The 14,142-nt window shown below is 41.1% G+C and overlaps 1 protein-coding gene across 1 annotated transcript in view; it reads right to left on the bottom strand.

Annotated features, from left to right (window-relative positions):
* The window catches only part of FSTL4 (follistatin like 4), a 1,347,217-nt gene that overhangs the window by 43,452 nt on the left and 1,289,623 nt on the right, over positions 1-14,142 (bottom strand). The window lies entirely within an intron of this gene.

Raw genomic sequence — 14,142 nt, forward strand, 5'->3', positions numbered from 1 at the left:
AGCAACCAATCTATACTATTTTGACAGCGATTGTTTTTTATAGTGTGGTTCTTAGAACCCATTGTATTTATCATGTATATTACAGCACATATTATCTGTGTCAATTTGCACTAGTAAAATACAGGTGATGACTTTGCAATGTAAAACGTGTTGAAACTCACAGAACCCCTGTTTCTACCAATCATTCAGCAATTAAAGACACCTTTGCAATAATACTTAGCATTCAAGCTGCTGTAATGCATCTACTGACTTGCAATATTAACTCAAATTTACTAGGAATATTAAACCCAGGTTCACTAATGATATTTAGCAAATTTCTAACTATCTTTTGCGAATCTAATCCTTACTCTATAAACCTCTTTTTCATTCATTTTCATGCATAAAACAGATTGCAGAAGTAAATGACATACGTGTCATACTTGTAGAAAATGAAAGGTCTGTATTTAGAGTTTTGAGACGGGTTTCAGCCAAAAACAATTTGCCTTGTTGCAAATGCTATATAATATAATTCACTTGTAATAAGACAGACTGGTTATCTGAAAAATTTGTGATGGATTAACCCATCTACAAGCTCTAAATCAGGCCCATATTCTCATATACTTGAATACTGGCCCATTCAATTTGAGGAACCACTTAAAGATTGGAGTAACTTAACAGTGGTATGTTAAAGTGGTCTCATCAAGGTTCCCAAATCCCACTGTGTTTATGAGGACATTTCCAGGCACAGTAAATTAGTTCATCACATTGAGATCTCTTATCTGTACACCTCATCCACCTGTCTTATGAAAGGGTCATCATGGATCACCAATGTTTGACAATATCTCTTTTAGTCAGAAGCACACCAATGCCCACCAGAATTACGTTCCCCTCAAGCCCCCAAGTTCATCAATCACTTCCATTATCAACATTGTGGACACAACGTCAATGGGCTGTCTTTGGATACTCTTGTGAGCAAGTATTTCTCACTATTTGGCAGTTCCACATCACGTAGAAAAAAATCTTCAGTCTCCATGTGACATCTGATGCAGTTCAGGGATTGTGTTTTGCCCATTTTGGTGAAGTAAGTTCAGTGCAAGTACTTGATCTGAAACGTGTACAGTCTAGTGGATATAGGTAAGTCTATAGAGTTGAGAAAAGCATCTTTCCAGTTTACCTCGTCAGTTGCCCTAGGTATTCGTCCTACTGTGATCTAAAAAAAGTTAAGCATTCTGGAGAATTACATATAAGAGCATGAAGCACTCTTGAAATTCCACACCATCCCAGTTGTTCAGTAGTCAGTTGGGCTTCTAATGGACTTAGTTCCAGGAGTGCCTGTAACTTAGTCTGGCATGTATCCTAGGTGACCCCTAATTGGAGGTATCCATAGCAGCCTTTGTAGTTTATATTCATCTTGCAGTGTGGTGATGGACTTCAGAGGTTTCCCATCCCTTACATTCTGAAATGAAATATGTCAGGCTGTTTTAGGTCTAAACATATAATAATGGATATCACCCCACTGAAATCGAAATAGCCATTATCATTATAGCTATGAAAACCCCGATAAACACCTGCACATCCTCAAACTAAACTGCAATTCAAAGGCAATATTGTGAGAGAGCATGTGTATTTTTTTTTTTTTCCTGATGGGGCCAATACTATGTCACTTTGTTATACAATCAGCAGCAAGAAAGACTGCTCTAAGTTTAGGCTGGTTGATTTCGTTTGTTTAGGGATATCACTAAGATATTTTGTTCCTTTTGCGTCTTCCAGTTTTGTGTGTCTGAGTGATAGGTGCTGATTTAGACGCATGTTTTCATGCCTGATTTAAATATTGTATACACAGCAGAGAATATGGGATAGTTAAAATCATATTTGATCTTTTGTCAGTTTTTCATTTTGTCATTGATTGGTGAAATGGCTCTTAGAAATCTTGGCTAATATGTGCTATCATAATTTCCTATAGGCACAGGATTGGTAAAACCATTAGACCAATGAGATCCCTTTGCTCACTTATCAATATGGATAGCAGGTTAATTGCCAAACACCCCAGCCTCTAAGCTACGGATGTGCATAATTTGTGTGACTTGCTTTTATATAATTATGTGAAATTTCAGCAAAAATTACATGAAAGTACACATAATTATGGGAAATGCAAATCCATCAATTAACGCTATATTTATTGTGAAATGCGTCTTTGCTTCAATTTTTGATGGGATCCGATTTCATGGTAAAAAATAGAGCAAAACATTAAAAGGCACCACAAACAACATCTGCTTGCATCTGTGGTTTCCATATGATGGAGTAAAGCTTTATTGCGAATGATGATTTATGTATATTTTTACTGCAAATGGTGAGTAATCAAATGTAGTGGCAAATGGGGTGAGTCTGGGAATTTTGCTTAACAGGAAATTCTCAAAATGACACAAATTACTCTGACTAAATTTACATTTTACATAGACCTAATCTAAACATTCAATGCAAGGCATAGTGACAGGTACCTGTGAAAAGCGTGTTGTCACAATGTGCATGCAACAGTGGTTAAAGCTTGACATAACTTTTTCTATATACCCAAGCATCATAACAACAAAAATGTCCTGCTGCAAAATTTCTCATTGTTATTTGTGAGATGTTCAGCTAATCATGACATTGTAGCCAAGTTCCCTTTACCGCTAGTGTTTCTGACCTCTTATTTACAGTATTAACAGCAACAGCAACATTTCAAGTCACAAAATCATGATATTGGTGAAAAAGTCAAAACGTACTTAAAGCATACTTGGTAGCTATTAATCTCCAAGCATCAACAGCACACTACTGTCATGTAGTCAGGCAAAGTGCAGAAAAGCAGAGGCAAACATGCTGAAAGCATCAGGTTTCAGGTGTTTCAGAATGCAGAGCCGCTAAATTATCTGTTGTTATTGACTCACTCCATCTTTTTAGTACTGACCTTAAGAGTTCCACAGCAATGCGCAAAAGTCCTTACCTCAGGCTTTTGAAACAACATGAAGGGTGTCAGAGGCCCTGTCCCCTCAGGGCCTGTGCCTCATATCCTCTTCCATGCTCCACCTCTCTGTCAGCACCAGGGTGTGACTAACTTTACTCTCATTCTCTTCGCTGGGCACCCTTCCTGTCACAGGGGTGTGTGCCAGCCTGGTGCAAAGACAACTCCAAGGCCTCTGCTTTGCTCATCCTGTTATCTCCTCTACTGTTTTGGGCAGATGCAGAGCACGGGCAGCTTCCACGAAGACATGCTTCTGATGCGCAAAATCATCGCATCGCCCCTAGGGTCGAAACGTCGACGCATTTCCTTCTTTTATGAACCAACTATACAAAATCCCCTAGGACCCAAGAGTTTAGTGTTGTACCTAGTGGATTATTGAATATATAGTTGTCTTCGCCAATTAAGTCTGTGAATTGACATTTTTATATGTTGTTTTAAATATGTATCAGTCCTGCACAGAATTTATGTGTTTTATACGTTTTATGTTTGTTTTTTGGACAGCAAAACTAATATTTGAATACAATACAGAGAATATGAAAGTATATGAGTAAAACTTTGCTTGAATTTTTCTTTGTGGTCAGTGTATTGGGTTATACTGGTATAGGTACCACTGTCTTTGTACCCTCCATAGGGACTAATTTTTTAAATAATACAATTGAAATACTATACTACTGTGTATTTCTGTCCGACAGAACCATTATTATCAATTTCATTCTCCACGAATAAGGGAGCATCAGGAGGACCAGAGTCATGGCCCACCTGCAGACATGGTGGAGGATGGTGCAGGATTTTGCAAGCAGAGGGCTGTAGTTTATTAGTGCACGTCCGACACGATGACTGCCTTCACCATGCCCTCAATTCTGCCCTCACTTGAAATGGAGATGTATCAAGATTTAGATAACATTTCTGACTATTATGGAATTCACTAGGGTTTCAGAACTCTTTCCAGGAATCTGTGATGGTCTCAGTTGCACAAAGTATTTCTGTAATTCTTCATGAATTCCATGTTATTCACAAGTCGAACTATCAACACATGTGAGTGAATGTAGTAAGTGTATGTTTATGCATTCCTATGGCATACATACTTTGTATTAGCATTTTGATACTGTTCTCTCCACAGCAGATTTTTTTTTCCCATGGAGAAATCCCTACACTTACCTATCCACTAATTCAGGGAGTGTTCCCTCTCCAGAAATACCCGGTAAAAGTATTTTTCTTGACAGACTGGCTGATGTCTCAGAGGTATATACTACCTACGCTGAATTTGTGGTTATGCACAAATCCGTAGTAGGCACATTCCAAATAAGACTAGGGTTAGAGATTAGGTTCTTTCAAAAACAAGTATACATTCCTATTTGTTTTGGGGATAGGTAGAGGATACCTAGTAACTGGTAGGGGTGGGGCGAAAAGGTCTTTTCCCCAAAATGTTCTACATAGGCAAACTTGTTAAAATACAAATGAACTTTTATAAAGTCTTGACTCATGTATAAATTTACACCTGTTACATTTATGGGAGATAACGATTTTTATGCTGGTTTCCCTAGACATGCGATTTTTGCTTTTAAGTGCGAATAGCGTCTGTGCGCTACAAATGGTCACAATGACTAATTTCATGCTAAAACAGTAATGTAAAATGCCAAAGCCAGCATTTCTTATAACACTTATTTTTTTATAAATTGTGGACATTTCACGTAATTTCTGTTATGCAAATTTTGCATCGACCTAAATTGTATTTTTTTATGTGAGTACCTTGAAATTCAAAAAGAATTTCAGGGATTATCCTGGGATACTGCAACTGTTGCAGCTTTTCCTCAAGTACTTCTATAATTCTCGGTGAATACCAAAGATGCCAGATATTTACTCCACCTAGAAACAATCAATCCTACAGAAAAAAATGTCAGGCTTATTTTCAGAATCAGGATTAACAGGAATTCAACTGTGACAATGGAAATGGGCCTATCAAAAGTTTGGGAAATTCCTAAACTTTCATACCAATGTGTGTTCAGCCACTCAAACCTCACACTCTCTTAATCAATCAATCAATGACTTTTTGTAAAGAGGGACTTGTCACCCTGTGGTGTCACCAGGTGAAATGTCCAAACATCCTTGATCGAAGAGTCGTGCCTTGAGCTTCTTCCTGAATTCATCAAGTGGACAGGTGCATAGGGGAAGGGGGAGTTCCGTCCAGGACTTGGCGGCAAGCTAGGAGAAGGAACGACCTCCACAGTGGTGCCGGCGGAGGATGTTGGCCAGGGCCAGGGAGGTGAAGCAGAGTTCCCTTGTGGGTCACTGGAACATCTGACGGTGGTTAATGTAGGTGGGCCCAGAGTTGTGGAGGGCCTTGTAGGCATGACTCAGGAGCTTGAAGAGGCATATTTTCTGTACAGGGAGCCAGTGGAGGGCTCTGATGTGGGGGGTAGTGCTGGTTCTCCTGGGGAGGTTAAGGTCTGAAACAGACTTTAGGTTTTAACACTGGGGAGGAATGTATGTCACAATTTTGTGTTTTAAATATGACCTAGCAGAATGTTGTACCCATGAAATGAACAGCCAGTATACCTACCATCAAAGTAATTATATACACAGAAGCATACATTAAGCATTCCTATTTCTACACATCTTGACCACATGGTGGTATTTGGTAGTCGAGATCATGGATTCAATATTTTGTAGGTGGAGAGTAAAACCATGAAGCTTTGTGCCACACTAGTGTAATTAATTGTAGGTGTGGGGTCACGCCATTGATAAGCAATTTGAGAAAAGCCAATGAGTACACACATTTATATTAATTGGTAACGTTTTACAGAGTGAAATAAGACACCCAACCTGAAAAATCGCAAACAAGGGATCTGTGCAGTATGGTAATGTTCCAGTATTGCCTGTGATTTACTAACTGAAAGTGCTACCAAGGAAATCTATAAAAGCGCACTGGCTATTGACAGAAGCTCATAAACCCTTCAAACCCCGGGAGGCATGAAAAGGCTTCTGTTATCTGCGATATTGCTGATGTCGAACAAGAGGGACGCGCGTGCTGTAATATCATTAGCAGCTTCAGAGCAGGAGGGGGGCTCGCGCTCTGACATGCTTTCACGCGCCTAAAGCACAGGGAGGGGTGCGCCGCGCGGAAGTGATCTATTGCTGCTGCGCCAAGAGAAAGGCGCTCGTCGTGACGTATGACTGAACACTGAAGTGGCCAGGGCTGGTGAGCAGTGCTGCAGCGTGAAGTGATTTTTACTATTTCAGCAGTCTACTCACCAGTGCTTTAAGCTGAACATCATTAATGTCCACTGCTTAGTCTACAGAAACTAACTGCCTCGGAGAAAATGAGCTGCGGAAGGCATGCAAAGCCAAGTCAACGTTTTAGGCACAGGCCATTCAGCTGCCACACAAAAGGTACGACGCTGCAAAGGCCGTAGACCACACCACAGTGTCAGCCATTTGTCTTTCTATGATGATTGATGGATACCAGTTTACATTGAGTTTGGCATAACTATTTCTGCAGCTAAGATGCTGAGGAGCGTGTGCTTGGGAGATATTGTAGACAGTGAACTTGGACATTACAAAAGGCTACTTTCTAAAAAAAACAACAGCAGTCTTTTTAAAAATTGGATATAGAGGAGGGTCAATGTTTTCATCATCTTTACAAGGGTGCCAGCAATATCAATGCGGTATTTAGCACCCAGAACTATGGGTTGTATTTATGCATGTATATATATATATATATATATATATTTTTTATATACATATATATATATATATATATATTTTCACGCTCCAAGTTCCCAACAGGCTGCTGTACTCTTGTGGCGGGTGCAATTGTTCGCGAGGTGGGAGTCGCTATAGGATTCACGCTCAAAACACACAAGGTGTAAAGCACTCACGGGACACAGATAGGATCAGATAGGTCGGCGTCCTCAGGCTTGTATAGCTCGCGTCCCGATAGGACGGCGGTCCACCTCAGCACATCAGCGGTTCAAGCAGCATAAATTTTCACGCTCCAAGTTCCCACCAGGCTGCTATCTGATCGACGCCTGCGGATGCATGACGGACACATCAGCTGGCGAGGGGAGGCTGGAACGAGCCTCGGGAAGCCAATGGGGCGTGGCACTGGGATTGCGGCATTGGCCAGAGGAGTGTAAGCGACCACGCCATTGGCCCGGCATCAGCCAATATGAACTGAGGACATTGTGATATAAAGCAATGAGCAGACTCTTAACACGCAAACATTTCTTATAACTGATGAAGGCATTGCGCCGAAACGCGTCTTATAAAGGGATGTCTGCAAGCTATCCTGTGTCCCCGTGAGTGCTTTACACCTTGTGTGTTTTGAGCGTGAATATATATATATATATATATGTATATATATATATATATACATATATATTACCTACTGGCGGTCGCCAGTAGGTATATATAGTTAGGATTTTTTCTCTATGGGATTTTTGAAAATTCTATGTCTAATAACTTTGGCGTTTGTGGACGGAATTGGCTGAAATTTTCAGGAAAATGGAACATTTTGTTTCTGAGCAGCCACTGAAAATTTGGGGGGGGGTTTGTCAAGGGGGGGCTGAGAAAAAAGGGGGGGTCCCAAAACGTGTTTTTAACATTGAGTTTTCCATAGGGCGGTTGGCCTCACTTTTAGCCCGAACGGCTGAATGGATTTGCACGAAACTTGGCAAAATTGTAGGGACTGGTAGCCCGATGTGCCTTTGCTAGGTCTCAATATATGTGCTGCAGTGGATTTTGAGAAATTAACGTTCAAAAAAAGATATATATCTGTAACAGCGGACCGGGCAGCGCTCCAGTTCGCGTACTTTTCGCGTTACGGAGCTTTGTGAAGTGAAGCTGATTGGTTCTCCGGCGTCTGTAAACATTCCAAACAGTCCGTAGCGGCCGCCATCTTGTCTCTCGGTAGGATCGAGAGACAAGAGGAGGCCAAAGCGAAGGGGCAAATGACCATAAGGGGGCATAGTAGATCCTCCCTGACCCCCTAGGTTTGATGTGGAGGTTTTAAAAGGGCCCCGCGGGGCAAAAAAAAAAAATAATAATAATAATCGAACGGCTGAATGGATTTGCACGAAACTTGGCAAAATATTAGGGACTGGTAGCCCGATGTGCCTTTGCTAGGTCTCAATATATGTGCTCCAGTGGATTTTGAGAAATTAACGTTCAAAAAAAGATATATATCTGTAACAGCGCTCCGCTTCGCGTACTTTTCGCGTTACGGAGCTTTGCGAAGCTTATTGGTTCTCCGGCGTCTGTAAACATTCCAAACAGTCCGTAGCGGCCGCCATCTTGTCTCTCGGTAGGATCGAGAGACAAGAGGAGGCCAAAGCGAAGGGGCAAATGACCATAAGGGGGCATAGTAGATCCTCCCTGACCTCTTAGGTTTGATGTACCATTTTGCCAAGTTTGGTGTAATTCCGTTCAGCCATTCAGGCTGTAGACGTATCTAAATGTCCTATGGAAAATTGCATGGGGAAAACACATTTGAAAGTGTTGAAATTTAGAACCAATTAAAATGTTACTTTGGTTTTGTATTTGTGTGTGATGAAAGTTAATTGGTTATGTATATATCTAAAATGAGAGGAAACCACAGCCATTTTGTGATACTACTGTCTGAGGTACATTTGTGAGGAATTTTTGGTGCTCAATTTCTGGTGTTTGATTTACACAGTACTAACACTTCTCCTACTTTTAAAAAGGTGAGTTGTTAATTTGTAAGGGGAACTATGTTGTACACTTTAAGATAATTTGAAAAATGTTTTCTGTTATTTATTTACAGTCCTTCTGTTATACTAAATACTTGATAAAGTTAGTTTTATATTATGTATTACTAAAAACGATAAATGAAAGTGATTATTTTTTTCTGCAATTTACAGCAAGCAATTTCAAAATAAAATGGCTCACAATGAAGAGACCGTGGCAATTTCTTTTGAATTATCCACTACATTTATTGAAATTGACAGCACCAATAATGAAGTATTCTCACAAGGAGGAGATGACTTGAATGATTTTTTTGATCAATCTCTTGATGGCGAATTTATCGAATGTTTGGAGACCATAGAGTTACAAGAATCATCATTGCAGACTTTTCATGAGGAGATTCCTGATGAGATGATTGAAGAGGAAATTCCTGATGAGGACATGTTACTAGTTCTTTCAAATTTTGAAAATTCAGAAGAATAAATTTATATTTAGAAATCAAAAATTGTTTGAGACATTATTCATTTTTATTTTTAATTTATAAGGTTGTAGCGAAGTGATTGTAGTATAAAATGAGACTTATAGTATAGAGTGCAACATTGTTATGTTACATGGTAAGTTTACTCATATTTACTTCCCTTCTCCCACTATATTATCTCCAATGTGTATTTGACATCTCTTCTTCATCTCCGGCCTCCTTTCTCTCACTGTCTGTCTCTGATGCATCTTATCGCTGCCATTTTGTGTAATTACAGAAGAGAGTAAAATAAAATAGTTCGGAACGTGAAAAGGGGGCAAAGTAGAGTACCCCTCACCCCCTAGGCCTTCTCAGGCGGTCCCAAAAGGATCAGTTTCTGTTTTCCTGAGAGATTATGGTATGAGTTCCATATACCACAATAACTTGCATTACAACATGCAAGATATCTATCTCCTATTACCAACTTTTGGAGATATTCGCGCCAAGCGCGAATATCTCCAAAAACTAACACCTGCCCTGAGCAGTTCTTAGCCATGTTATCCAATGGGAGGTGGATAACATGGCTAAGAGCATTAGCTCGGTAATGCATGAATATCGCTGACTTTTTAGCGATATTCATGCATTGCGGCCGTTTTTTATCGCATTTGCGATAAACCTTGATAATAGCAAGGTTTATCTGCGATAATTTCTGACGATGCTTAGCGGTAAAAAATTTGTTGCTAAGCATCGTTAGCGATAAATATCGCTTAACTTTGGTAATATGCACCAACGTCTGTTAACGTTCGATTAGAAGGAAATGAGGAAGTGTTGAAAAACATTGTCTGCGCCATCTTGCCTTTTTTGAAATGCCACACTTTTGTCGTGCACGGCAGCCATTTTAGATGCCTTGACCAGACCCACTCTCTGCACGCTGTTGATCCGTAGCATGGCTCCCCACCCTCGCAAGCATCTTCCCCAGGCACTGGTCACCCCCGCTCTCTGTCTTATGCATCGGCAATAAACCTCCCCCCATCTGCGCTGCTCTTCCCTGAGAATCACACTCTGTGCCCGCCCGACACCTCCCTTTCGCCCTATTCACTACCGCACCCTCTGACACTCCTCTTCCTCTGTGTCCGATTGTCCAGGCTATCAGCTAGCCCTGCAGATGTAGTTTATGGCACCAGCTGTAAAGAATCACCCCTCTTCAAAGGAGTTATAGTAGATCAAGGCCCACACCTGATGAGATCCGTCAAACCACACGCGTTCCTACTATCTGAAAACCATCCTGTATTGTGATTGGGGAGGGGACCGAGCCTGAAGCGGAAGATTGCAGGGATGACTCTTTGTACATCAAAGTTTTTACAATTATGTGTCACATTAAAAATATATAGCACTCCAACAAAGTAGTAGGAATATAAAACTTTAATAACTTATAAATATATACAACAAAACAAAAACAGTAAAAACATTTAAACAATGAAGAGACCGTGGCAATTTCTTTCGAATTATCCACTACATTTAATGAAATTGACAGCACCAATAATGAAATATTCTCACAAGGAGGAGATGACTTGAATGATTTTTTTGATCAATCTCTTGATGGCGAATTTATCGAATGTTTGGAGACCATAGAGTTACAAGAATCATCATTGCAGACTTTTCATGAGGAGATTCCTGATGAGATGATTGAAGAGGATATTCCTGATGAGGACATGTTACTAGTTCTTTCAAATTATGAAAATTCAGAAGATGTTGCCTGGGTGCCGCACTGATTTGGGTATCCGGCGTGGGGCGTCCCGGGGGGTGGGTTGTCAGTAGCGGTCTGTTGTGCGAATAGTTCCAAGGCAGCAGAACGCGCTGAAATCTGGATGGCACGAAGGTGATGTCTAGTAAGTTGCCGCCCAGCAAATAACGGCGTGGGGCGCCGCGGGGGGGGGAGGCAGTCCAAAGTTCCGTTAAAAGGGCAAAGGAAAGGATCGGTGGTTTGAACCATCAGTCAAAAAGGGGAGGGGGTGCAACAATTTTTCCTACCGGGTCACACTGTGCTTTCACAGGAACTGAGGTCTGCAGGATTCTAGTCATTGAAACTGAGGCTGGCGCCAGCATGGGAGCGCCGACGTCCCGCGGCTACAGTTTCCTCCGGTGGATGGCGGCCGGACGCCCTTTGCTCTGGCCCCATGAACGGGTTCCTTGGCTCATCGGCTGCAGCCGGATCCCGTCGGCCCCAGCCCCCGGCCGTTGGTGGCCGGACCGGGAGAGAGAGTGGGGGGACAACCTGCAACTCTCAAGTGCCACCGCGGCCGGACTGGGAGAGAGAGGGGAGGGTCGAGGACATAGACATTCCCCCCCCTGCAACTCTCCAGTGTTGTCAATCCCCCTGGCCGGGTCCCACTGGCCTCGGCCTCTCCTTCGGCTACCCCCTACGCGATGATCTCCTGGCCGACGGTTGGCAGCAGGACCCGCCTTATATGTGTTGCTTCCGGCTGGGCGTAGCCGGAAACCTGTTGCACTTTGGAAGTTTCCAGAATGGGGCGGATGTCTGCTGACTTGTATCTTTCCCAGTTTGCCGTTATTTGGGCGTGGCAGGCGGTGGGACAGACACGTTTTGGGGCAGTGAGGGGCGATGAAGCCTCGTTGCCTTGTGGCCGTTGCAATGTCACACTTGGTTTCTCTTACTGTTTTCAGGTTTCTTATTACGGGCTTACTTCTAACGTTTCTTGTTTCTAGGACAATAATAGGTTTTATCATTACGTATTGTTATCGTTTCTTTGTTTGTTATTTAATAAAAAGTTCATTAGTGGCCTACTGATTTTCATTTTCCTATTCCTTTCTTTCCAGGTTGTTTCATGCTAAAGTTTCTGTTAACAGGATACAGTGATCACTTCGTTATTATTGCATATGTCCTTTTCACTAGGGGTGCTCTCTGGTCGGGCCAGATGACCTATCTCTAGTAAATGGTCCGGGTGAAACAGGTGCATCAATCAGTGGGGAGTAGATAGGCATGACAGATTACAACGGGGGAGAAAGGTCCGCATTACCTACCCTTTCACTACTTGCAAAGATTTTCCTACGTTTATTTGCAAACAGGGAATACCTCCAAAAAGAACCAATTCCCAAACAGTCAATGTTCGGGCAAACAATCAATCAATGAGGAACGAAATAGGCACGACGTGTTAAAGGTTTGCGTTACCTACCCTTCACTATCTGCAAAGGGAGAGAGAATATTCCTATTCTTCCTCGTTTGCAGGCAGAGAAGATCCTTAAGAGAACCAACTTCGAACAATTCAATGCTCGATTCAAACAATCAACAAGGGGTACTGTGAACACAAATGAACGCCGCTTATGTACATACACATTGCTATTTTCAACAGGTTGTTCCTAATGTTTCTATTTTAGCGAGGTCAAAAAGAGATCCCATTAGTGGCCTACTGATTTTGCTCGATTCCTTTTGTTTTTTTACACGATTTTTCGCTATCTGCAAGGACTAAACAGAGTATTGCGACTCTGTGCTTGTTTGTAAATAGAGAATGAACCAAAGAGAACAATCAATCAAATGGAGAGAGAAGCAGGCACGACGGATTACAACGGGGGCAAAGGCCTGCGTTAACTACCCTTCACTATCTGCAAAGAGAGAGTACTCCTAATAGAAATGAGGGGGGGGGGCAGCATTCAAAGCAGATCAGTGTGCATAAACACGAAAATGTTTTTACTTACCACGTACTTGACATTCGACAGCTTATGATATTTGCTATTAAAAAACCATTGAAATTCACTGAAAAAACCATAGGTTATAGACCATATATAGTTAGGAATTAGCATTTACAAAACCTTGAAAATTCACTGAAAAAACCATAGGTTATAGACCATATATAGTTAGGAATTAGCATTTACAAAACCTTGAAAATTCACTGAAAAAACCATAGGTTATAGACCATATATCGTTAGGAATTAGCATTTAAAAAACCTTATTTTACTCACACAAAACCATTGAAATTCCATATATAGTTAGTTGCACTAACTATATATCGCGCACCCGCAATCCACTGCTGATGATGTCACATATTACATCATTCATGACATGGTCAGTGACATCACTGATGACATCACTGATGACATCTCAAATGACATCACTGATGACATCACTGATGACATCTCATTTGACATCAATGACCACATCACTGATGATATCATTCATGTGACAATACAATGCATCTCCTCACATTTTAATATAACCTCTGTTTCACCCAGTGTTAAATACAGAGTATAATTTTTGAAACCATTGACACACCAATACTAGTTACTACATACGCACTCACTGATTCCTACATCTACACACACATTCACTCATTCACCCATACAATCATTCATACATACAATCACTCATCTTTACAACACTATCATATGCACTCATACACCTATACAGACACTCACACTCTGCCACTCATCCATGGAGTTACTCACACACCTAGTCAGTCCTGTAAAGAATCAATGACACTTCCATTTTCTTGTCTATACAGTTAAACATAGAGCACCTTACATTTTCAAACATATACTAACACATACTTACCTTCTTATACAATCATTGATACAAGTACACATTGATCTGCACAGAGTCACACACCTCCCAGCCAGCCACACACACACTCAATCTCCCATACAAATACTTGGACAATCAATCAGTAACCCATATAGTTAATCATATAGCTACTGATCAACACATGCAGCAGTTTACAGAACAACAGACATAATGATGCACAAATTAAGACAGTTTAGTCACTAACCCATGCACTCAGTGAGACACATTTAATCATTCACTCATACATTCAGTCATGCACCTCATAAATCCTTTGGCCAGACACTTATACTTCCACTCATTCTTCAATATGTAAGACACATTTTAACTTTACAGAAACATACAGTCACTGGATGTTGTCATCAGTGATGTCATCAGTGATGTCATTTGAGATGTCATCAGTGATGTCATCAGTGATGTCACTGACCATGT

The sequence above is a fragment of the Lissotriton helveticus genome, chromosome 7 (genome assembly GCF_964261635.1).
Source record: "Lissotriton helveticus chromosome 7, aLisHel1.1, whole genome shotgun sequence".
NCBI lineage: Eukaryota > Metazoa > Chordata > Amphibia > Caudata > Salamandridae > Lissotriton > Lissotriton helveticus.